Raw genomic sequence first — 24,142 nt, 5'->3', positions numbered from 1 at the left:
CAAGTTATTATATAAATCTGACTTGCGCGTCTCTTAATTTTAACCCTTTTGTGTCTGACTTTCTTTTTCCAAAAATAATTAGACTAATCCATTCTAATTCACGTCTTACTGAAGTCTTACTCAACTACGTTTTTAGTGTCGCCGAACATTCGCGAAGGAAAACGTTGTTGCTTCACAAAAAAAAAATTTGATTATTTCCACCGTTGATTTATTTCTCTAAGAAATTACTCTACTGTTTTAAAATCAAGTTGCTACTATTTTAACTGAATTTTACTACAGTGTAATCGTATCAAACAATAGTACTGCATCATCAATCATACGTGCGTAACACTTGGCCGGATGGTACTACAGTTTCTCTCGCTGAACATTTATTATTTATTAATCTTCATTAGTAGCGGATATAAAGCGCCGCGCAATACAAAGCAATTACACTGTGTGAAACGCAAGCGCGTAATAAACAACGATGGTGCAAAAATCGATGTGAGGGCACTTGCCGTTCGCCGAACCATCGTTGCGAACGAACCGCCGCTGCGAAAGAGGATCATCTACTGTCTTTTTTTTCCCTCCATTTGTCAATGGTATGCGCGATATCTCGCTTTTCAAGTAGCGTTTCGAGTATTAAAGCGCGTATAATCCAATTACGAAATCACGATTGCTCCAATTGTTGCTGGTAGAATGCGACAAAAACTTGATCAGTACGCTCGAGAGTCTATCGGTTCTTGCCATTGTTAAAGCTCTTGTAACATCCTCGTCCTCGTTTTCCTTCTAAAAACTTTCTAGAAACCTGCCTATTAAAAATAATCAACACAAATCGTAAACGTTACAACGTGCAAACGTTGAGAACGTGTGATTTAAAAAAATGTCAATGGCGGAGGGGGATCAAAATAATCAGCGGTAAAATGCAAGTTAACTGTCACAACGCAAGTTTTACATGGCGAATGTACGGGGTGATTTTCGCAAACGAGAATGCGTGTGAAACTTTCGAGTTAACACTCTTTGACTGCGCGCGTCTGCATTATAGTTATACGACGTTGCACACGCGTGGTACCACCCTATCCGTTTTATGCACGAATAAAACCGCACAATCCGAGCGTAAGCCGGAACGATGGCAGCCCGATGACATACGATAAAAAGGGAATTTCGAGACGTGTAGTTGACACACTTTCTTTGTAGGATAATCGCTGGAGCGTTCCCAGGATAGGCATGCACGCAAATCGATATACATCGTACGTAGTATATTTCCAACTTCATTCGGCATAGGTAAACTTTTGAGACGGGTATACATACTATATATACATAGGAAAAATCTCCGCCTCGTACATCTAATAGCGGCCGAATGAGAATGGTCGTGCGATATTTACTGAACTGTTTCGTAAACTATTCGCAAACGGGATTACTTGGTAGTTAAATGTTAATCGGGAAAAATCCAAAGTTACAAAGTTTTAAGTTAATTTTAGCGCTTGAAAGTGTTAAACTACAGCTTTTAGAGACTTAACGAATAACGTGAAGGTCGATTCGCTTTTAAAATTAATTCGAAATTTAAGATGATTTACTTAGAATGCGTTCGTGAGATTCGTCCGACGTTTGAATCATCCCGATCAAAATGCGAGGGCGCATTTTCGATTACTTTGTCGCAACGCGAAACGTTTTCCCTGTGTTCGGGAAATGCATTAGCGTTTCTTATAATTAAACCTCCGCAAAGGGAAAAGATGATATGGTCGCTATCATTATCGTCCTCCCACAGAGGAAATCATATATAGTGCAGACTTTATTACCACAGCATTATTAACGTAAAATTCCTTGTTATCCGTCGCAACGTTAATTAACTCCTACACGCAATCAAAACTGATACTTCGTTCATAAGGGTAGCGATAACCACGCGCGGCATACCGTCAACCTACACGAGAAGACTCGAGAAGTGAAGAGAGATACTTGAATTTTTCATGTGTTCGTCCACCAAGAGATAGAGCGGCGGAGGAACAAAAGGGTACAAGGACTGGAGCGATCGTGTGTGGTTTATTAAGGGTAAGACGAGTAACACGAGAATACGCGCTGCCCGCTGCTCGCAATATCCATCGCGATGCTTTCAGAAGAATTGCGTGAGACAATGCTTCTCTGGAGCGCGAGCGTGAATCTACAGAAAGAGAGAAAAAAGAAAGAAATAGATGAAAAGAGTAGTGCGCATTAAGTATTAGACTACCAACTGCGAAGGACAACCGGTACAATTAGTTGACGTCTCATTGTAATTGCAGCCATAGTCGAGTGGTCCTTTATGAAGACCCGCAAAGGAAACGTTCTCCATGATGATACAAACTAGTAATTTTTCTAGTAAATTCAAAAATTAGATAAATAATGATAATCGAATAAGAATAAGAATACGTTGTTTATTTACATAATATTATAATGCCATTGACATGTATAATCATCGCCTTTTTATCTTCTTTTATTTGTAATTTTTTAATAGAATGTAATACGAGTATACCTCGGTGTAATTTTATTTGTTAAATTATAAATCTAGAACAATATTAATTTATAACAAATTATACATTATAATTTTATAACACAATATTGAATTATAATGAAATTAATAATAGTAGTTGGACGCATACCAATGTTCTTATATATAATCACAATATTAGTCACGTTTTTTCTTTAATAATGTCATCTGATGAAACAATTTCTTGTAATCATTACGTAAATTATTGTTATTAAGCAAAAAATGACTAAGTGAAGTCAAAACGTTTCTTTCATTATAGTTCAACACTGTATTATAAAATTATAATATATATGTTATGTCCTTTTAATTGCTCATTTATTGGCATATTTCTATACCATTCTATTGTTCAGAAACAACAAACGTGAAATTGTTATTTAGAAAATTTATTTAATAAATTGATTTAAAAATTATCTTAAATTTATATTAATTGTTGCTTTAAATAAAAGCTATAGAAGCTCTTTAAAAATACTTTTCATTAAAAAAATTAAATATATCTGTTTTAATAAAAAAATTTTCTTTTTTTCATAACATTTAAGAAATATTTAATTATTATACTAAATTTCTTAAATTTTTGTTTAATGCTAATATAATTCTATATAATATATTATAAATTTGGTATAATATATTTTATTCAATTTAAAATAATATTGGATGAAATTAATAAAAATGGTTCATTATACATTCAACGTTAACATTTTGCTCCTTTGTCGAATTACATTAAAATCCTTTTTTTATTATTAAAATATGCCCGCATACAACAGCCAGCGATATAACATTATTTTTATTTTTAGTACTTAATATCATATGCCAAAGGATAAAAAAATCCATAACTTGCGATACCTAAAGTTAATTCGAAACATATCCAAACCGTTTCGACTAGTAAATTTTACTGCCTAATGGCTGCACTCAAAAACTGAACACTGCTCTCCCTTGAGGGCCTCTTCACAGTCGATAGTCTCATATAAGCTTTAGGCGTTACCGAACGTGTGTCATTTTCCTTTATGCAGCCAGCATGGCCGCGGATGTTCGTCGACAAAGAACGAACGAAATTGAACAGTGAGCGAGAAAGCAAAAAGGACCCGTCACGCATGTGTCAGCTTTTGACGTTGGCGCAAGTCAAATTAATTCGCATCCTCGCAGCTCCAAGCGCGAGTCTTTTGATAAACCCGATTACGCGCGTCTTTCAACGCGCCTCGTGCCATTGCATGTGCCGACTGATCGAATACAGTCTAATTTCTTAGCCACGCTCGCGGAGAAGTTCACTCGAATTTAGTCAAATTTATTGAATTTGGCGATGCAGAGGTAGTTTACAGCTGAGAGCACGTATTTCAAATATATCTTATTGTAATTTGATTTGTAGCGCACACACAAAACGTGCTCGCTCGAAATTGGCGGATGCTCTGGGCAGTTATGCTAGTTTGCGATCGGAATCCGTGCGCGGAATAAATTTTCTTACGGATCTTATTGCATTCACTGCTTTGAAAGAATAAATGTGAAATCGAGACGCGTAGTTTGCTAATAAATTTTTCAACAAAATAAAGTTTGCGTAGCCGTAGTAATTTCTCTCACGTAGTGATTTTCTTAAATGTTTTATCTGTCCTTTCACAGTTCTGTGCAAGCCGATTGAGAATTCTTTTAAAAACTTGTACGAATTGCAGAGCTTAAAAAAATATTCATCCTCGTGTGCTTTTTGTTATATTTTATATTTAAAATGGCGTGCTTAAAACAAGTATGTAAAAAAATAATCTGTTTTTAATTACTTTTTAACTATGCATGCGCTGAAAGAAAACAATTACCAGCATCAAATATTTCTAGATATAGTGACAACAAATATAGTGACAACATTACAAATATTCTTTACAGGTATTTTTACTATCTTTTGAATCAACAAAATTTTTTCTCTCGGTGCACTATTACAAAATCTGTTATACAGTTTATAGCTCTATACATGCAGTTACAAGCTATATGTGCAAATACAAAATCTGTAAATCAAATACACTGCAGCAAAGTACGGTTTAGGAGACCGTTTTGATTATACATGAGCTAAGATTTACTCAGTAAGTCCGTTTACTCGAACACATTGAAATTCAAAATTGAAATTGTTACCAAGTATGCTAATTAAACAATACGCTACTCTCTAAATTCTTCGGAATGAGTTTTCGCTCTTTAGAGCAGGTGAAACGAAATCGAAGTCAAGCTCATGCCGAACTGTCGCGCTCGCTTCGTTCTCGCGAAGCGAGAAAACGTACTTTCGTGAAAACTGATTACGTTTTCACACAATGAACGATGACACTAATCCTGACCTTTTTCCTTTCAGAAGAGCTTAAGAAATAAGAACTATCCAAGGTGAGAATCACGACGTTGTTTGCTGTTTGACCGACCTCGTTTCACATAAATCGCTCTTCTTCACACTTTTCTAGAGATATACTTGATCATTGTTGCGGCTCTGCTTTAATGGCAACTCGATCGCTGCGCCGCGCGAGTCTCGTCGAGTTTCCTCACGTATATACCGTAAATCGGAATCAAGGTGTTAGCCGCTGAAAGACAGTGAATAGTCTGATTTCGGTGTTAAGTATAGCAGACTGTTCATAATAACCATGTCAATCAAAACTATGTAGTAGATACTCTATGTAATATATGTCATTCAGTGATAACACAGTGATTACTATAGAGTACGCCCCTCTTAATCAGAACACCGAAAGTGAATAGTCACTGATGATCATAATTATAAGTATAGCACTGTAAATAGCTACTGGTTATAATAATTAGAAGTACAGTGCTGCAAATCAGTGAGATCTCAGTGATTTAGTAAGATGTCTGTTTGAGATATGTTTTATGAAAAGGAATGGAAGCAAATGAATGACGGTAATATGTTTTTAAACTACAAATTATAACAATTTTGCTTCTTTACACAAATACATAGAAAGAAATTAGTATTAAATCAACACTTCATTGTTTTATATATAAGCAAGAATACGAAATTTTAGAAGAATTTATAATCTTAAACAAACATAATTTGCTAACACAAAGAAAAATTTTTTCTTTGTGTAAGCAAATTATGTCTGTTCAAGTTTATAAATTCTTCCAAGATTTATATTCTTGCTTATATGTTATATGAAACAATGAAATATGTGTGTCTATGTGTTGATTTGGTACTAATTTTTTTCGTCTGTAGACACATACATACGTATAAAAACCGTTTCAACGAAACTAGTCTTACTTAACTCCTTTTTCGTACATGTATTGTTACGCGAATATTGAGGTTACAATTTTTTGTGTGTCTAAAGTACACTAATGAAGAAAATGGATATACTTCTAAGATAAACTTTAGACGAAAAGAGGGTATTATGGCTACTATCGACAATATGGTTACCCCTATTATCTTCGTTATTAAGTGACGTATTCTAACAATTATTTATGGAGTTATTCATTTAGTAACCCGCCGTTTTTTGTGATGCTAATATGCCAGTACATAATGACTAACAATTGTTACAAGGCACTTTTACTTTTGAGCACTTCTAAACTTTTTCAAGGTACACTTTTAACCTTTAATTACACATACTTCCTTATTATTTTTAAACTCAAGTGTGTTATCACACGAATGTACACTCGAGTGTTTATTTTTTGTTATTTAACTTTTTATTTGGCTGTACACATTTCGAGTTATACAAAGTTAAAACAATAACATGGAATTTTGTTAATATGGTTTTTTAAGAAAAAATTTTAAATTGAAATATTTCTTCAATAAATCGATTATCATTTTAGAGGGCGGTGTTTAGAAACATTAGAGTCATCATTTTATGCTTGCTGTTTGATGTTAAACAGAGGTAAAATAATATTTCTAATAAAATTTCTAATGGTATTTTTAAAGCTTCTAAACGCAGAAAAATTCTCTATCAGAAAAATTCGAAACAATGGAAAATTAAAAATATACAATTTTGTAACAAGATACTGTGTTTCTTTTAAACTAAACTAATTTTTTAAAATTATTTTTAATTATTTTATAGATATTACAATCACTGTTTTTCTTTCATTATATAATGCATTAGATTTTTATAAATCACATCCTAAATAAATATTTCATTACTTTGAGTTTAGAATCTGTCAAACAACACTCTAATAAATGTAATCGTTTAAATTTCAAGAAAAAATATTAATTATAAACAAAGTTATTCAATAAAATAGAAATGTATGCCATATTACCTTCTTTTCCTTTACTATTAAAAAAAAAAAATTAGTAGCAAGAGTATCTTCTTGAAGGAATTTGATAATCTTAAACAAACATAATTTGCTAGCATGAAGTAATTTTGTTTTTTTTATGTCTGTTTAAGATTATAAATTCTTTTAACAAGATTTTATATTTTTGCTGAAGAATGGAACGATAAATTGTTGATTCGATCAATTTTTTCTGTATACTTTTCTCACTCTTGCGTTAAATCTTGCAATTTTTCATCCATTTAAGAATCCGCTCTCTTTGCGCTCGTTTGATAGCCACGCGAACGAAGTAACATATTTTTATGCCCCAGCATGCAGCTCCGTCGAATTTGCAAAGTTATGTGAAAAAAGAAAAAAAAATTACAAAGAAGTTCCGCGAGAGAGTTCGATATTTCCTCTGCGCTCTCGGAGCAATTCGCAGATTCACGAGATTTTTTCGTGTAACTCGCGCCACAATCGTAAATAAGGATGCTCTCGCCCCACGAATAAGTCGTGTGTCGACACTTCGTTTCCGGACGGTAACAGCGCCCGACGGGAATCTGGGAAGGCGCGCGACGGGGTAGGAAGAAATATTTCAACGAGCTTTTATATTCTCGCGCCGAGACGTAAAAGCGTCCATGCCCGGACTCGCTCTTTGGGTCGACGGGTAAATTCCGCAAGGCCCGTAAAACTGCGCTTCGCAATCCCGGGGGATGCGGGAGCGCGAACGCGAGCGGCGAGCGCCGCGGATTTGAATCCCGCACCGGAAGCCAATTTGCGAAATGAGAAAAGGCGCCGCGGAAACATTACCTTTGTGAGGATGCACACGCCCCGCTTCGTTGGCATCTCGCCAACGGCTGCGCACTGCTCTGTGTGTTACGTTGAATTTATTGGTTCTCGATGGCTGTGTGGTGGCCGCGTTAACGTCGCTTATTGAAGCCGCTATTGACTTACCAATAACGAAACCACGCGCCCACGCCGCCACCGCTGCCGCCGCCGCCGCCGCCGCCACCGCCGCTTCAAAAATTCGGTCACGATGGCTATGCAAGTTTCAGTTTAACATGGCACAGCTGAGCAGCTGCTATTTCGCTTTGATCGATTTTGCTCGAAATTAAAAGTGTTCGGGATATATACAATAATTCCGATCGACAATATTAGATATCGCTATTTGCCAAAAGTGTATTATATCAATGGGACATGCTCAAATAATTTGTTCTGCATATTAACAACAATTATTAATAATATTAACACTTTACGGTCACATTTTATGGGTGAGCGAGTACGAAATTTGAAATTACGAAACGCGAATTGGACGCGCGAGAAAAAGGCTCCGGCCCTCGCCGCAAACACATGCGCCCGACCTCAGCCATTATTCAACAATCGCGAAATGCGGTTTCGCTGATTTTTTTTTGATTTTTTTAATTCACCAACGATCATTTTCACACGGCGCGCTGGTAACTGACGTTTTAATTAAACCTGCGGAAACGTCATTTTTCGATGAAAATTGAGCGTTAATAAAATTTGGCGCGCATTTGCGGTTATAATATCACCTGTTCACCTCGCTCTATCTAAATTGTTCATGCAAATTGCTTGGATAAAAATAGAAGGACTCTCGCGAAAAGCGGGGAAACTTTGCAAATGTCGCGCCACGAATAAACGAATCAAATACCTCGGAGGTATATCGCAGGTCGTTATTTGCGACGAGAGGTCTGTAGGAGTCTATCCGTAGGAATCTTTCCGAAAAGGAGTCCTCTTCCTTTATATTGAAAATGATATTGCATTATCGATATGTGTATTTCCTCGACTACTCAAATTTGCTTCATTTACCGGATGGATTTACGTCGAGGTACATCGGAGGTAAAGAATGTAAAGCGCGGAATCGTTATTTTACGGTCGAATAAATGTAAATGGAAAGGCAACGGGATTAAGACGATACGTGAAGTTGGCATGAATGACACTCTTCGTATTCAGGCCGTAAATTCACGCGGGATCGCAAGAAAGAAGTTCCACTTCTTTATCGGCGTCACAAGAAGAACAATAAGCACCATAACAGGATATTGCAGGAAACAAGAAAAGTTTCGCGGAGCTATAGGGACGCCTAAGTGTATAAGCTGTTTAAAGTCACGTGTCTAAGGTAAAGGGGTATCGATATAAGCGAAATACAGTCGTACGTATAACAAATAGTGAAACATGACAACGCGCGTGTGTCCCGAGTTGATACTGAAGTATAATCTCTCATAGAACATTTAAAACAATTATTTCTATAATAATTATTCTGCATTTTCGCGATACGCGACAATTACGGCGGAAACGTGAACTCCCTTTAGATTTCACGATGACAAAATCGTGGATTGTAATCAAGTACGCATATTTGAGCGACACACGCGTATTTGTATTCGTTATATTAATGCGAAATGTACGCGTTATTTAATACATCATTCAGTTTGTTCAACTGAATGTTAGACCTGCAAATCCTTGGGATAAGTGCGACACTCGTGCCAGTGCTAATTGCACAAACGGTTGCACTTATAGTTACGAAGCGTCGCAATTACCGTCTTGTTAGACCTAACGTCGGATTTGGGAGCGCCAACCTGTTACTCAAATGCACTTAAAGGCTCCCAATTACGGGAAGATTAACGGGTTTAGATCAAGCGAATTCGATCGCGCTCGCGCGCGCGCGCGTCGTTAAGAAAAGCGTAAAATACGCGGCGCGACGCGACGCAGGTGGAGCGCCGGTGATTCCAGCTGAAGGACGGGCCAGCACGAGCGAGCATCGAGTTCAACCCCGTTTCGCTTGTTACGCGTGTAACTTAATTATGTATCGTATACTCGCGCGCAGCGGAGACTGACGCGAAACAAATCTCCGCTCTAATCTACGACCGCGAGGCAACCTGTTACTTGGCACGGGGCTCGCCAACTTATATCGAGTTGGCGCGGCCCGAAACCGACCGCGGAAACCACCAAGCATCATCTACCGCTCGTCATCTATCACCTCATTAAGTCCTAAGAAGCAAGCTGCTGCATCTCGCAGCAAATCGATCGTTATCGAACGCCGCTGACCGCGAAGCGCAAAATCGTGATTTACTGGTCTCATCAACCTGTTACTTAGTCCCGGTTAATTGGAGCAACATTTCAAATTCGATTAATTGCACATTTATGATGGCACTTAATGTTTTTAAACTTGACTTTAGATTCTGCGAGATTGAGATTACATAAAAATTACAGATAGCTATCTGTAGATTCAGTAAATCTTTCTTATTCTTTCTTTATTTAATACAAATAAATTTTAATTAAAAAAAAATATTTGAAATTCGATTAAAAGCACATTATTACAAAATTTATAACTTTGTTTTAAATTCTACAAGATTGAGATCACATCAAAATTGTAGGAAATTATCTAAAGATTTATCTAATCTTTCTTATTCTTTCATTACATATAAATTTTGCACGCGAGACTATATAAAAACAAGAATTTTATTAATGATGTGATTTTTATAATAATGTATGATGTTCATTATGATCGCTCGTCACCTCATTAAGTCATAGGAAGCGAGCAGCTGCAAATCGATTGTTACTAAACACTGATGACCGCGAAGCGCAAAATTGCGATTTACTGGTCTCATCAACCTTGTTACTTGGTTAATTAGAAAAATATTTGAAATTCGATTAAAAGTACATTTATGATTACAAAATTTATGTTCTTAACTTTGTTTTAAATCTCTACGAGATTGAGATCACATCAAAATTATAGAAAATTATCTAAAGATCTATCTAATATTTTTTATACTTTCATTACAAATAAATTTTGTACGTGAAATAAAAGAAACAAGAATTTTATGAACGACGTGATTTTTATAATAATATATGATGTTCATTATGATTCTATCGCTTGTCATTTATCACTTCATTAAATCCTAGGAAGCAAGCAGCTGCATTTTGCAGCAAATCGATCGTTATCGAACACTGCTGACCGCGAAGCGCAAAATCGCGATTTACTGGTCTTGTCAACCTGTTAAATGGTCCAGGTTAATTAGAACAACATCTGAAATTCGATTAACAGCCCACTTATGATTGCAAGATTTATGTTTTTCACTTTATTTTATAGATCTATATATTCTACAAGATTTTGAGATTGTATCAAAATTACAGAAAGCTATTTAAAGATCTATCTAATCTTTCTTATTTTTTTATTACAAATAAATTTTGCTCGTACACGGAAGAACGGTTTTGCAAGTATTTAAAAATTTAGTTGGATGCAGATGTGAAAATAATTTTGTCAGGCCATCAGAATAATTATGTTGGACCACTCAAACTGGTTGGTGGAACGTCGAAACTTTTTGCAACGTTTGCTCATCACGCTTGAACATCCGTCATAATTATTTCGATGGTCCAACAAAATTATTTTCAGCTCCGCGTTAAGCTAAATTTTTAGATACTCTAGCGAAATCGTTTTTCTCGTGTAAAAAAAAACAAACAAAAATTTTATGAACAACGTGATTTTATAATAATATACAATGTTCATTATGATGCGTCTCACGTCGGACTTGAATACATTTTCTCTCTTTGAAACACGTTAAACTGCATAAAATTTACAAAATGGCCGTCAGGGTTAAAAATACATTTCAGAACAAACGATTCAGCTCCTTGGCAGATTGCAATTTTCTCCCGGGCCGATCGCCACTGTCGATACTTTCGAACATATTTTCCGATTTAATCCCATCTAAATCTCCTACTACCGTCGCAAGTTATAACGAGTTCACACCTGAATATTGATCACCGAAAGTACTACGTGCCTCGCCACCTTTACACAGATTATGCACCATCTCTCAAATCGCGATCGTCACTCCTTCACGTATCACTCCTTCACGTATCTGTTTCCATGACGAAGTCGTAAGTAATTAACGTGCATGAAAATAAACTAAAGCAAGGGCGTAACTTAAACGGCGGCTTGTCCTTCGGACACTCCGTTAAATGCATATGTCACGTACAAGTATAGGTACGTCACTCTCTTAGGTATAGATACATATTTCCAAACATGTCACCAACTGTTACTTGATTTCTTGATTCCTAACGTTCTTAGCGTTCTTATATCCGCAGATCGACCATTAAAAGCATAGTGGCAGCAGTTAAATCGCTTGGCGATTATATAGACGGGCGCACATACCCCCGCATACCTCCGCGTCAGATCGATCGCGATCGCTCGCTTCTAAAGACGTTGCTACAACACCAACCTGTTACTTGTCGGCAGCACGAGCTTCCAAGAAGAGGGTAGGGGTGCGTGTGCGATCCCTCGAGCGCGCTCTTCGGCTCTCTTTCGCACGGATGCACGTGCTCTCCGGTATTGTCTTGACACAGGTAGCGCGCGCCCACTTTTTCCCCCCTTCTCGATAAGACACGATCCGACAGCCGTACACGCCGGAAGCGCTCGTGAAAGAATAGAGGAGAGAGAGCGGGAAAGAGAGAGAAAGAGAAAACCGGACGATGTCAAGCTCAGTTTGCGCGTGCAGAGAAAAAAAAGAGATAAATTACCGCGACACCCCAACAGAGCGACCGTATCGTCGGGCAGGCAGCCCGGCTTGCACTGCCCGGGTCTACCGTTTCTCCCACCGAAGAACCGCCACCACTATACCTCACTATCCCCCTGCCTTCCTCCCTCTTTTCCACCTTGCTGTCAGTGTGCCGCGACAACCCCTTGCACCAGCCACGTTCTACAGCGAACGAACGCGTCCTCCCCCGAAAAAGCTCACCTCTCAACCCCACCTGACGCCACTCTGTTCGCCCTCCCTCTTCGCGCCCCTCGTCCTAGGGCTCCTCGACGAGGAGCAGCTCAGGGCGCAAGCTCGCGCCCCTTACCCTCTCGAGGGTTAGGGGCAAGAAGCCTTCGCCTCACGACCGGCCGATGCAGGACGAAGGACAAGACCAAGACACCGCGCGGTGTGTGCCTCGTCGGTGCGTACGTCGATCTCGACTACTCTGCGATCGCCTCGCATCCGGTCTCTTGCGCGAGGTCGTATATCGTTCATCTGACTCGCTGGTGAATGAATATGATGTTCGCTGTCAGCTCAATGAAATGGATACTGGAAGAGAGGTCGACACTTTCGACACGAGGGGGATGTGGTAAAAAGAAAAATATAACGACGGGGCAATAAAGGGACAAATCTCTTTATATCTTTTATCTTTAGGCGTAAAAGTTTTTTAATATTTCTCCACTCGGAAACAAATATTCGCCTACGGCGAATTCAGATCTAGTAACAAATACATCTTTCTTGGATATAACGGACGTTTTTGAGTATTAAGACGTGCGTAACGTTAACTGCGCGTAACTTTGTCGCGCGCTTGTCAATTGTATTTCTGATTTCGTTGCCTCTCGCGCGTTGCCGATGCGGACCTATGCAATTAAAATTCGACTCGTTCCAACGTACATGTCCAGCGTACTTGCGTATTCGCGGCTCGCGTTGCGCGATTTTAAGCGATTAACCACGCGCAGAGGGGCCGCTGCGCTGAGGGATGAGTGAGAAATAGGTGGCGGATGTAAATATGCGTTATCGCTTAATTCGAGGATCGGGAAATATAAAATGATACCGAGCTGCAACGGAATACGCAAATACACGCGGCATGCATACGTAAAGCATACGGTAACAAATCGAAGTACGAAATCGTGAAATTTTGACAGCGTTACCGCTGCTGCTGATGCTGCTGCTACTGCTGCTGCTGCTGCTGCACCGAATCGTTGCCGGGGCCGCATGCAAGTCGCGTACCTGAATAAACAACGTAGCTTCGTCGTCGATATGTTTAATCGGAAACGCTGGGAATCGAGTTGCATCGCTGAATCTTAACTTCGTTCGCGATTAATTGCGACATGTCGTACTCGCGTTATATAATTCGAAACGGGGAAAGCGCTCTCTCGGAGCTCGTAATCGCTCGTAAATATCTCTTTAGGGCGTAATCCGTTAAATCCCTGTTGCTCCGCGACGCCGCTTCGTGCAAAAAACTGCATATCTCAGAGGTAAAAGCCCGAAGAGCCTCGTACGTGTTGGACTGATCAAACGTATCACTAAGGAATCTAAGATGCCAAATTGGCTGATCGAGAACAAGCTTCGCGCTGAAATCGCCAGGCCAGGTTCGCGAAAACTTCGGGTGAGACCAGTTCTCTTTTCCGACTATTTTTCTGACTGGCATTCTAACTTTAGTACGTAGAGAACTCAATTCTTTAAAATTCTTTGAGGTTCAGAAACTGTCACTTTGATATTTTCGCAAAGGACAAATGGGACTCCAAATTAACTTTGAATATATCAAGGAATTCCATTCCTGAGCTAAGTTCCACAAGGTATTTCCTATATATATATCTGTGTGTGTGTGTGTGTGTGCATATATATATATATATATACATACACATATATATATATATATATATATATATATATATATATGTATATATATGTATATATAATATGTATATGTATGTGTGTGTGTGTGTGTGTGTGTGTGTGTGTGTGTGTGTGTGTGTGTGTTCCACGTGTTCGCGACACCCTCATTAGCCACGTGAAGACCGCAGGAGGAGAGCCTGCGGAGTGGATCCTGACAAGACGTCACACCAGCGTCACTATCTGATCGATTTCGTGCGCGCGGAGAGGAAGTTTCCTAGCGATGGCTCAGGTCGGGCTCGTGCCTCCCTCGTGTTCCCTGCCCCTCCGTTATCCTGCAGCCCCTTTCGTTCCTTCCTTCGCCGCTGTCCGACGAAGGGGATGCGACGTGGATATTTCGCGATGCGCAGGCGACGAACAGCGCGCGCGTTTCGGGACACTCCGGTTATTATACGTCGAGGGTGTCGTAACAGAGTTCCGGCACGAGAGGGTGGGCGTGAGAGAGGGCGGGTGAAAGGGAAGGACGCTTCGACGTGTCGAACAGCGCGGAAAATTGCGCGGTGGAGATCCAGGTGAGGTTGGAAAAACGTCTTGCTTGATCAAATTAGATTTCCGATGGCACGGCGCTTGTTATCTGTTTCGAATAGAAAATAGCGAGAGTGCACACTATTACTGTTTTTGATACCGATGCACTAGAGTACTTCTTGTAACTCGATCATTTAGGGATTAATATTTTTTTATTTCCATTAACGCAATAATATAGTTCGTAAAAAAGTCCGCCATGTCAACTTTAAGCTAAACATAAAAAAAAAAACATATAAAAATTACCTTCTGAATAAAAAATACTGATTAACAAACACTGAAGTAATAAATAATAAAAATAATGAATAACACAAATTATACAATTAATTACGAATAATGCAAACGTGCAATGAATAATACGAAATTTGGATAACAAATTAAATGAAAATGTTCGTCTTTAGGAATCCAGCTGTGATGTTTCTTGTAATAATGATCATTTTAAAAGCAACATTTTACAAATGAGATGGCATGTTTTCATTAACGTAATAATGTAATATGTAATAATGTAATAAAACATGATTTTTGTACGTTTAAAGTTATCGTAAGGTTTACGTAGCTCACATAGTTAAACTTGTTTTGTTTTTTACAAACTACGTTTCATTATTGCATTGATGAAAATATGCCATTCCATTTTTAAAAAATGTAAGCACGAAATCTCGTAAAATAATAAGCGTGAAAAAAATTGCTGCCTCATCATGATACTTGGCCCTTCGGAACGTACAAATTTTTTCTTTTTATTATTCCCTGATATTTTTTTGTATCATTGAAAACAACGGAGATATTCTAAATGATCGAGTTACAGAAAACACCCTGTATAACGATTACGTAGCTTTTATTCTTTCTTTTTTTTTAAACGATTTCAGGCAGGTTTCATTTTATGCGAACTGTATAAAGTCGTGCAATTTTTAGTAATTCAAGTTTTAATAAATTACGATCTTAAACGACACGCGCGTACACGGACATCGCGAGAAATATTTAATCCTGCATTCCTTTTATGCACTTCGCGATATTAAGTACAAATTGTATTTCCTTTAGCAACTTTCCTTCTTCGTGTCTTTCAAAATATTAGTTTTAACTTGAAACATTAGCAGGGTGCTAACGATTTTGTTTCTCCCTTTGCGGCAATCTTATGAAAAGAATTCCCCTCCGACTTTCTGAATATCTGCCAGCTTGGTTATTTATACTCGTTAAGTAATTGGGGAGAAATTGTATTTTTAACAATTTATATCGACAACAAAGGAACGCGAGAAATCCTCTTTCATCCCGCGCGATGCAATTCTCTTAAAAGAATCCGTGCGCTTTGGATCTTGATTGTTCTCTGAATTCTGGCACCCTCGTTAAATTCTTACGATACAGGGGAATGTCTTTGAAGCATCGCAAAGTACGCGAAGTATTACGAAATATTATTCAAGCCGCAAAACTTCACTGGAGAACTTAGGCCCGTATTTATAATCGCGTTTCTTACCGGAGAAACCAGCAAAACTCGATTAAAACCGATTAGAACTCTGTTTTGAGAAGTAATGTAGTTCAAAAGATGAGGCTTGAGAGTCAACTCGATATTTGTGACGTCAAACCTGAGATTATACGTCTATCCTCTTTTATAATTTTAATGTTCGAATTGTACGGCTGTGAAATACGAATCTTAAAGCGGAGAAGTAGACACGTGTCACCTTATCCCGTAAGATATATTTTGTTCACTGCTTCTTGTTCACGTTATGCCTATCTCAAACTAATGAATCGTCTCGAAAGTTTGCTGTACAGAGAACGTCGGCGGAATCTTTTATATCTGTACCTTGGTGCGAAAAGGGCCAATGTCCAAAGTTACCAAATTCGAGTTGTGTGCATTAATGAACTGTATACACAGTAAAAAATAAAATGTCCCAGAAGGTCCGCTATAAATTTTAAGTTAAAATAACTCTTACTTTAAGTTATTTTAACTTAAAATTTAGAGTGGACTTTCTGGGACATGCAAAAATGTTAGAATTACATTTTATTTTTTACTGCGTATTATATAGTTATATTAGGAAAAATTAAATTAAAGATGTATGCAATAATTTCCACAGATTTTAACAAGTTTAAAAATACATTTTGAATGTAAACGGAAGATAGTTGTTTATCACTTTGCTGTTTTGGCCAAAACTTAGGTAATAAAAAGAGAGAGATGTAATTTCAAATTTAGCGTTAAGAACTTATAGAACTTATAGAAAGACATCGGCTCTTTTTTTACAATAATAGTGGCTCTCATTTAGAGTTCATTAATGTATGTAACTCGAATTTGACAGTTTTGGAGATTGGCCCTTTTAGCACCAAAGCACAGATATATATTCTATCTAAATATCTAAATTAGTGTTATAATACTTAAATCAGTCGTTCTTAAAAGAAGCGAAGCTGCGCAATAAAATTCTCGTTAAACTGTTCCTCTTCCAAAAAAAACTTCTAAAATAAATAAGAATCTTGCAGAACAAGAAATATTTTATCATACACCTTAGGCGCATCTTAAGCATTGAATAAATACTTTTTACATTTTTTTTTCAACATCGCGCACCGAGATACCGTAGAGATCGCACTGCTCACTTCACAGAGAATATTAAACATTGTTTTCAGGGTATCGCATTTTCTAACGCCGGGAATTACAAAAGGACTCCTTCAAACAACGGTCGCAAATTAATCTCTAGTGCGCGGAACTTACGCGGCATATAGAGGACAGTTTCGCATTCGGGTATATATGCGGTGCTTCGTGAGCCGAAAGCGGAAGCGCGCTCGAACGCAGTAGCAGTAGCAGTAACAGCAGCAGCGAATCTTACAGTTGCAGTGTAGAGGTAACAACAGAAGTACCCAACTATTCGCATTACACACAAGGCACGGACGATCAGCGATATTTGCCACGAAACGGAACATTCGGTATTCCGATTTATTCGAGGTAAAAACGAACGATGCGAATCGATACGCGGATCACCCACGCAATCGTCTGGTTAATTGGAAAAAAAAAGTTAGGACGAGTTTCGTTTCATTTCTCGCTCGCCGACTTATGGCAACAATTTTCCCGCGAAACTTTTTCCATTAATTCGTTGCCGGCGCGATGGCACACAACTTCATCGGTCAAGAGCTCTAGCGGCACGATTTCATCCGTCTGGATTAATAGAAACCTCGAGCCTTTCAAATCGAACTCTCAAGGTCGCGCATTATGGACGAGAATCGAATTGAAATTCTTGGAAATTTTGCGCTCTTAAAAAGGATTACGGACGCCGCGCCGTGTGCATTACGCTCCTTTTCTCGCAATGAAACTCAGTGGAGCGCGTTGTTTCTACTGTAGAAAGAATTTTATTTTACCTATCAATGACTTGATCTTCGCAAAGACATTGATTACAACGATCTTGATTACAACGCGCAATGTACTTGAGCCAAATAAGGCTCAGTACTAACTAAGGCCCATTTAAAAATCCACTTTATGATTAGAATGCACGATTACAAAATGTGTCATGAAGTAAGTAAAGAGTTTACTGTAACAAAAAATTTTGACAAAATGGATAAATGAGCCGTTTTTATAAAAAAAAAGAGCTGCTGTAAAGTTTGTTAAGTATATATTATTTTATGGTTTATTACAACATATTATAATATTATTCAATTTTCTAACTATAGAAAAAAAACAAATTTTTTTCTACTAAAAAAACATAATATTTACTTCCTTTATTTTTAATTTATCTTTTATTTGGGGTTTATTAAAAACAAGCATTTAATAAGTTATAGTTTAATGCCATAGTTCAAAAAAATTTTTTTTGTTTATGAATGTTCTATATGGAAGACAATTTTATTTTGATGAGTAATTGAAACAAACATTTCATTCTCACTTGGTTTATTTCAATATGTCCATAAATAAAATTAAAAAAAAATAAAATAAAATAAATTAAGTAGGTCTTATATAGATAGTTCGGCTCTATCTTACTTGACTTTTTGCATAAAAACATTGTGGTTGTCACATCCGTTACGTGTTATGTGTTATACAAAAACAATAATTTTTGCTGAAATACAGATCTCAAAATAATCATTAAAAAAAATTGTATCAAATTTAATAACTTTGTTATTAGAATGTCAAAACTGTTTGCAGCAACATTATCATGCCTTGGGCGTTCTACATAATTATTTTAGCCCAACATGACATTATTTTCTGATCTAACTTTTTGATGCTACAGTAAAATTGTTCTTTCCGCGTAGGAGTGCACAAACTAAAGAAGACGCAAAACCACAAATTTATAGTGACATTCAAAAACGTTGATCGCATAAAGGGTCATAAATTTATGCTTCATTGCAGATTTACGCAAAGGTAAAATTGTTGTACTCCGAAGATTGTCACAGCCTTTACATGTACACTTTTATACACATATTTCATTTGTTCACGTTCAAGATTGTGATCAAAACTGTGTGTAAAAATGAAAACTTGTGTTTCATAACGTTTTTGCTTGGCACGTGGAATTTTCTAATTTAGAAAATTCCACGCGTCAAGCGAGACTTACACAGTCCTCTGTGACGTACGCCATAGTTACTATTTGTGTATTATAGCGATTTCCATATTGATCTCGAAAGCAGAAATAAAAGAACAAGTCACATAAAGATTTATTTCAGTGGAATAACACTTATATTCCACAAATATATTTTTACATATTTTTTAATCCACGTAAACACAAATCGGAGAAAATGAACCTTTTTTTTCGGTTGAATTTCTGGTGGCTAATAATATTTTCTGTAATTTTATACGTATGTACATATTTTCCGGTTCTGAAAACCGCGCGCCCACATTGATAATAAAATGTTCTTTTTGCTACGTCATAATCTCGACGTAAACGATGGTAATCTATTCGAAAGCCGCGCGAGATTAATGCACGAAAGTGTGAAGGCGTTAGCGTGGGGGGCGGCTTTCGAAAATTTAATCGAAAATTCGGTTTCGCCATAATCCTTAACTCGTCCATAAAACTTGTATGCGTTTCCGCGTATAATGCGATGAATTTTCAGAAACAATGCATTTGCCAGCCCAGAAGAGAAGTATAATTATTCTACTTTATTACTGCGTGAATTAATTACTTTCGTCGATTTTACGCGAGCGCAATGTCGCCAACGTTTATTTCGAGCGAATATTCGCATAGAATTTTGCAGTCAAATATTATTTCAACTGTCTCCGCTCAGCTATTTTACTTCCATGGTTTCCATAATTATATCAATTTGCGGACGTTATCTCGTAACATCATTCAGTGTCGCTGTATGCAAATTCAACTGCACACGCTTCCGAAATAAAACGTGAAAAACTATTTGTTTCTCAGTCCAGCGGATCGATTGTGATACATAAAAATTTGTCGTGCGCAAATATTTGTACGTACAATATTTTGCTCTTCCGCGCAATCGATCAAATTCTTTTTTCCCCCCCTCGGTTTTTCTGTATTTTTTTTCCCTTCCAATACAAACGCTCTTATCAAGTTCGGATTCGAGTCTCGGGCTGCGTGCTGCACAACCGAAATTTTTGCACGAAACGAACGACAGTATTACGAAAGGAAAAATTCCGGGAAGATGACGCGACGCGTCCAATGAATAAGCTACGCGCGGGAGTCGCTGACAGAGCTTTGCGTCTGTAATCAGGCAATTTTGACGACAAATATCCCGGAGATAATAGAGCTGCGCGCGCTCTCGCACACGGAATTGTACGGGATTCAATCTTCCGTAGTTCGATGCAATGAAAAAAAAAAGAAGTATCGTCTGTCTACACAGCCAATTCATGTTAGCGCGTTATACACAGTGCTGAGTTTAAATAACTTGAAGTAGAGATAAGAAAAATTACACGTACCTTGGATAGAATTAAAATGATTTAATCTATCTAAATTTATCGGAATAAAAAATAAATTGTTTTATTTCAATAATTTTTAAATAATATCGTAAAAATATACAAACAATGTATCCATATCTTTTATTTATAAATCTTCATTTTTTTTTAACAACAAGAGTTGTTTAAATAATTTCATTTGACCAAAAATATATATATATTTTTTTTTTATTTGGATAAATACGCAAATAAAAATAAAAATTAAAAAATATAGAGGAAATACACAACTCGCATTATGATGATCGACAAAGTTAATCAATAAGTTAAAGTTAAGTAATTTTGACATTGCTCTACTATTTTCTGATCTGTGCAATTTGTTGTTATCACTCAAAAATTTAATTTTCCTATTAGTATGAATCAGAATTTGCAGCAAAGGACAATACTTTCTACAGTCGTTATCACTCACATTAACTTGGATAGTTTGAGAAAGATAGCACTTCTTTTATTCAAGATAAAAGAAATGTGGAAATAATATACATTTTACTAATCTACTGTGATAATTCTCATCATTAGTTCCAAGTATATCACTGATAATCTGAACTGAAAAATCAATGAATTCATTGTTTATTTATTAACGATTATTGTATATTTATTAGTATTTATAAGCGTATTTATTATCACACTGATCAATAAGAACTTTTCAACAATTACCAATAACCTTTCATTGAATTTTTAGATTAAGATAATCACTGATTTATCAGTCCCAAGTATGCCACTGATGATCTAACTCAGTAATTATCCACTGATTCAAATTTATAGAACAGATAATATTCAAGTAAAGTTATTTCTTCATCTAGATAATCTAGATAATTATCTCGATAATTTTACATAAACGGCAAACACTGGTTATAGACGCAGATTTGCATCCACCTCGTGCATCCGGATGGATGCTGCGCGATAATCCGGTCGCGGATTATCGCGGAAATTGTAGTAACTATGTGATTACATGAAGAGGCAGGCGTCTACCCAGGTAGACGCCCGCCTCTCTGTTAAGGCGCTAATAGTGTCGCATGCTCACCGTCCGCATCGCATACTTCGTGCGGCTTCTTCCGGCAGTCGCGAGAATGGCTCGTCGTCTCGGTTCCGGCGCCTCGCGTTTCTCTGGGAGATGAGAAATTAAGAGAGCGGAGGACGGCGTATCCAAGTGATGAGGAAAGCTCTCCTACGCTCGCAACAACGCCTCCCCGCGCTTCTCGAGTCGGAGTAGCTTTGAATTAATTCCGCTATGACGCTCCGCGTTCCCGCCAGTAACGAGAACATCCGTATTGTTCGTTTTAAAAAAACGTAAGTCCATTAATTTGGCAAATCGAGACGGTAAATCTAATTAAGCGAAATTACAACACTCAAAGTAGCAATCGTTGCTACTCTCGAGCCAAACATTATCAAAGATATCAAAGATATTGATGATTAAGTTATGCCGAGAACCTTGCGCCATTGAAATTTAAATTCTCTCGTCTCTCACTTTTGCTTGGAAAGCTGAAATAATCTATTCAAATATAAGTTGCATTACAATTTTCCATTTCTCCATCTCTCTCGAGAAAGTGTTGAGCCTCAGCCTTTTGAAAATAATTTAAGAAAACTAATAATTTTACAAAATTAATGAATTAAATTTTAACTTGATATTGAATATATTTAATTTTTAATGTTGTAATTTTGATATGGTACAGTTCTTTCAGAAATAACATCATTAAATATTGAATTTTATTTTATTTTAATATTTAATAAATTTAATTTTTAATGTTATAATTTAATGCACATAGGGGAGAGTTGTCAAAGCGTAACATTCAAATTATATTTTATTATTATGTTTCCCATTTGGTATACTGATTTGTGCACAAATAAACTTTGGAAATTGTAGCTTGATGTTTCAGGTACTGCAATGTGCTTAACCTTTCACCAATAACAAATTAATTTATTATAAGCCTTTAACAACATATTCCATAAAGTACCGGTCACCTAAACCGTACTTGTGAATCGTAAATCGTATTACAAATTAAAATATTTGATCCTTTTCTCGATAAATTATTAATAAAATACTTATTTTATTAATAATTTATCGAGAAAAGGATCAAATATTTAATAATTAATAAATAACAATGATGAACAACTGAGGACATTGAAATAAACCTGGCTGGAATTTCTTTTTGCAATTGGCATTTTATTCATATCGATTATAAGTTTTATTATATCACTTATCATCCTTACATTAATATTATTGTAATAAAATTTGTGGTGGTATGCTTTATGAAACTTGATAAATTTTATAAAAATATTGAATTTAATCTTTATAACAATTGCAAATATGTATGTATAATAAATATAAAATATTGCACAATAAACTGTCTTTCATTAAAGCATATAAATTTAGTACAAAATTGTATGATTACATTATTTTATTGATAAAATTGATCAAAAATTCATATCAGTTATATGATTTTTTTAAATATTATTAGCACACATACGCGTAAAATCAACAATGTAACCTGTCAAATTTTTATTGATGTTATTCATTTTTCATTTGTTTTATATTTTTGTAACCCAATGCTGCTTATATTAAATAAAACTATAAAATATTGATCAAGTGCGATTTATGCGATTAATACGCATTCAACAACTCTCTCCTATACACATATATTTTTTTATTTAAAACTTCGCTTCTCTCCCTTTATCGGTCGAATTGCCGCCCCTATGTAATTAAATCATTGCCACTCTTTCTCAAGTCTCAAATGTAACTTAATCTAAATTAATCAAATACTATATTCTATTAGTTATTATTCTTTCGTACCTCGTCTTATGTATATATTATCGCAAGGTTTATTATAAAATTAATCTTTTAGAAATTTCTAAAATTTGTAAAATGTCGTCCCTTCTAAATCTGCAACCTTCGGATATAGCTTAGATTAACCTGAGCGTTAATTCGACCCTGTCTCCCTTACATGTTTCTTTAGATAATATATTACACTCCTAATATATCACGATTGATCACTGATCATGTGACTACAACATAAATTGGGAGCACCATTACAACGCACGCAATATTGAAAACAATTATTTATACAACATACTACGGCCCATCCGTCAGCTGTTTAAATAGCGTGCGCTAGTTTACATTGCAAATAGCATCTTGCGCCGACCTTGACCCTCCTGCATTCACTTTGCTAAAGTTCCGCTAGTACCACTTTCTTTTTCCTTCTGGTTTTTTAATTTTTTAATTTTTCTCTTTGAAACTAGAATTCAATCTTCCAGACTACATAATTCCTACAGTTGGTATAAACTATACAAAACCTATTTACGTAACCAATCGATTTTATTATTTATTATTAGCAGCGAAAAAATGTTGGAATAAATATCTCGCCAAATAGAAGATCTCGAGATATTTTTATATTTAAATTTGCATTTATAGATCAGCGCTGTGTAAACTATGTTGCACAATGAAGCATTGGTATAACGACAACGTATTATGAACTTCTTTCCACGCCTACGTAATTTCTCTCATCAGTGCGAGCAGCTGCGTAGTATAACGTGGCGCGAGAACTGATTAAATCACAATCATCCTTGGAAAATCTTTTTAATCCTTTTTGCAATTTGTGTAATGAGATGAGAGCCAAGATGAGGGAGTAATCCGTTACACGAATCTTC

The 24,142-nt window shown here is 36.6% G+C and overlaps 1 protein-coding gene and 1 long non-coding RNA gene across 5 annotated transcripts in view; one reads left to right on the top strand and one right to left on the bottom strand.

Annotated features, from left to right (window-relative positions):
- The window catches only part of LOC105207975 (regulating synaptic membrane exocytosis protein 2), a 197,256-nt gene extending 184,916 nt beyond the window's left edge, over window positions 1-12,340 (bottom strand). The window contains exon 1 of one of the 4 annotated variants that reach the window (XR_003268193.2): window positions 11,923-12,338. The gene's annotated coding sequence lies outside the window, so the exon portion shown is untranslated. Of the gene's footprint in view, window positions 1-11,922 lie in introns of all 4 variants that reach the window. The other 3 variants (XM_026130152.2, XM_026130151.2, XM_011177679.3) reach the window with 3 other exon arrangements.
- LOC105207974 overlaps window positions 1-18,196 on the top strand; it is a 171,475-nt gene extending 153,279 nt beyond the window's left edge. Inside the window, exon 5 of the long non-coding RNA XR_005575460.1 lies at window positions 17,242-18,196. This is a non-coding gene — a long non-coding RNA (uncharacterized LOC105207974). The remainder of the gene's footprint in view (window positions 1-17,241) is intronic.
- Window positions 18,197-24,142: the final 5,946 nt, after the last annotated feature.

The sequence above is a fragment of the Solenopsis invicta genome, chromosome 8 (assembly GCF_016802725.1).
Source record: "Solenopsis invicta isolate M01_SB chromosome 8, UNIL_Sinv_3.0, whole genome shotgun sequence".
Classification (NCBI taxonomy): Eukaryota; Metazoa; Arthropoda; class Insecta; order Hymenoptera; family Formicidae; genus Solenopsis; species Solenopsis invicta.
This window is presented reverse-complemented; position numbering and strand designations above follow the sequence as displayed.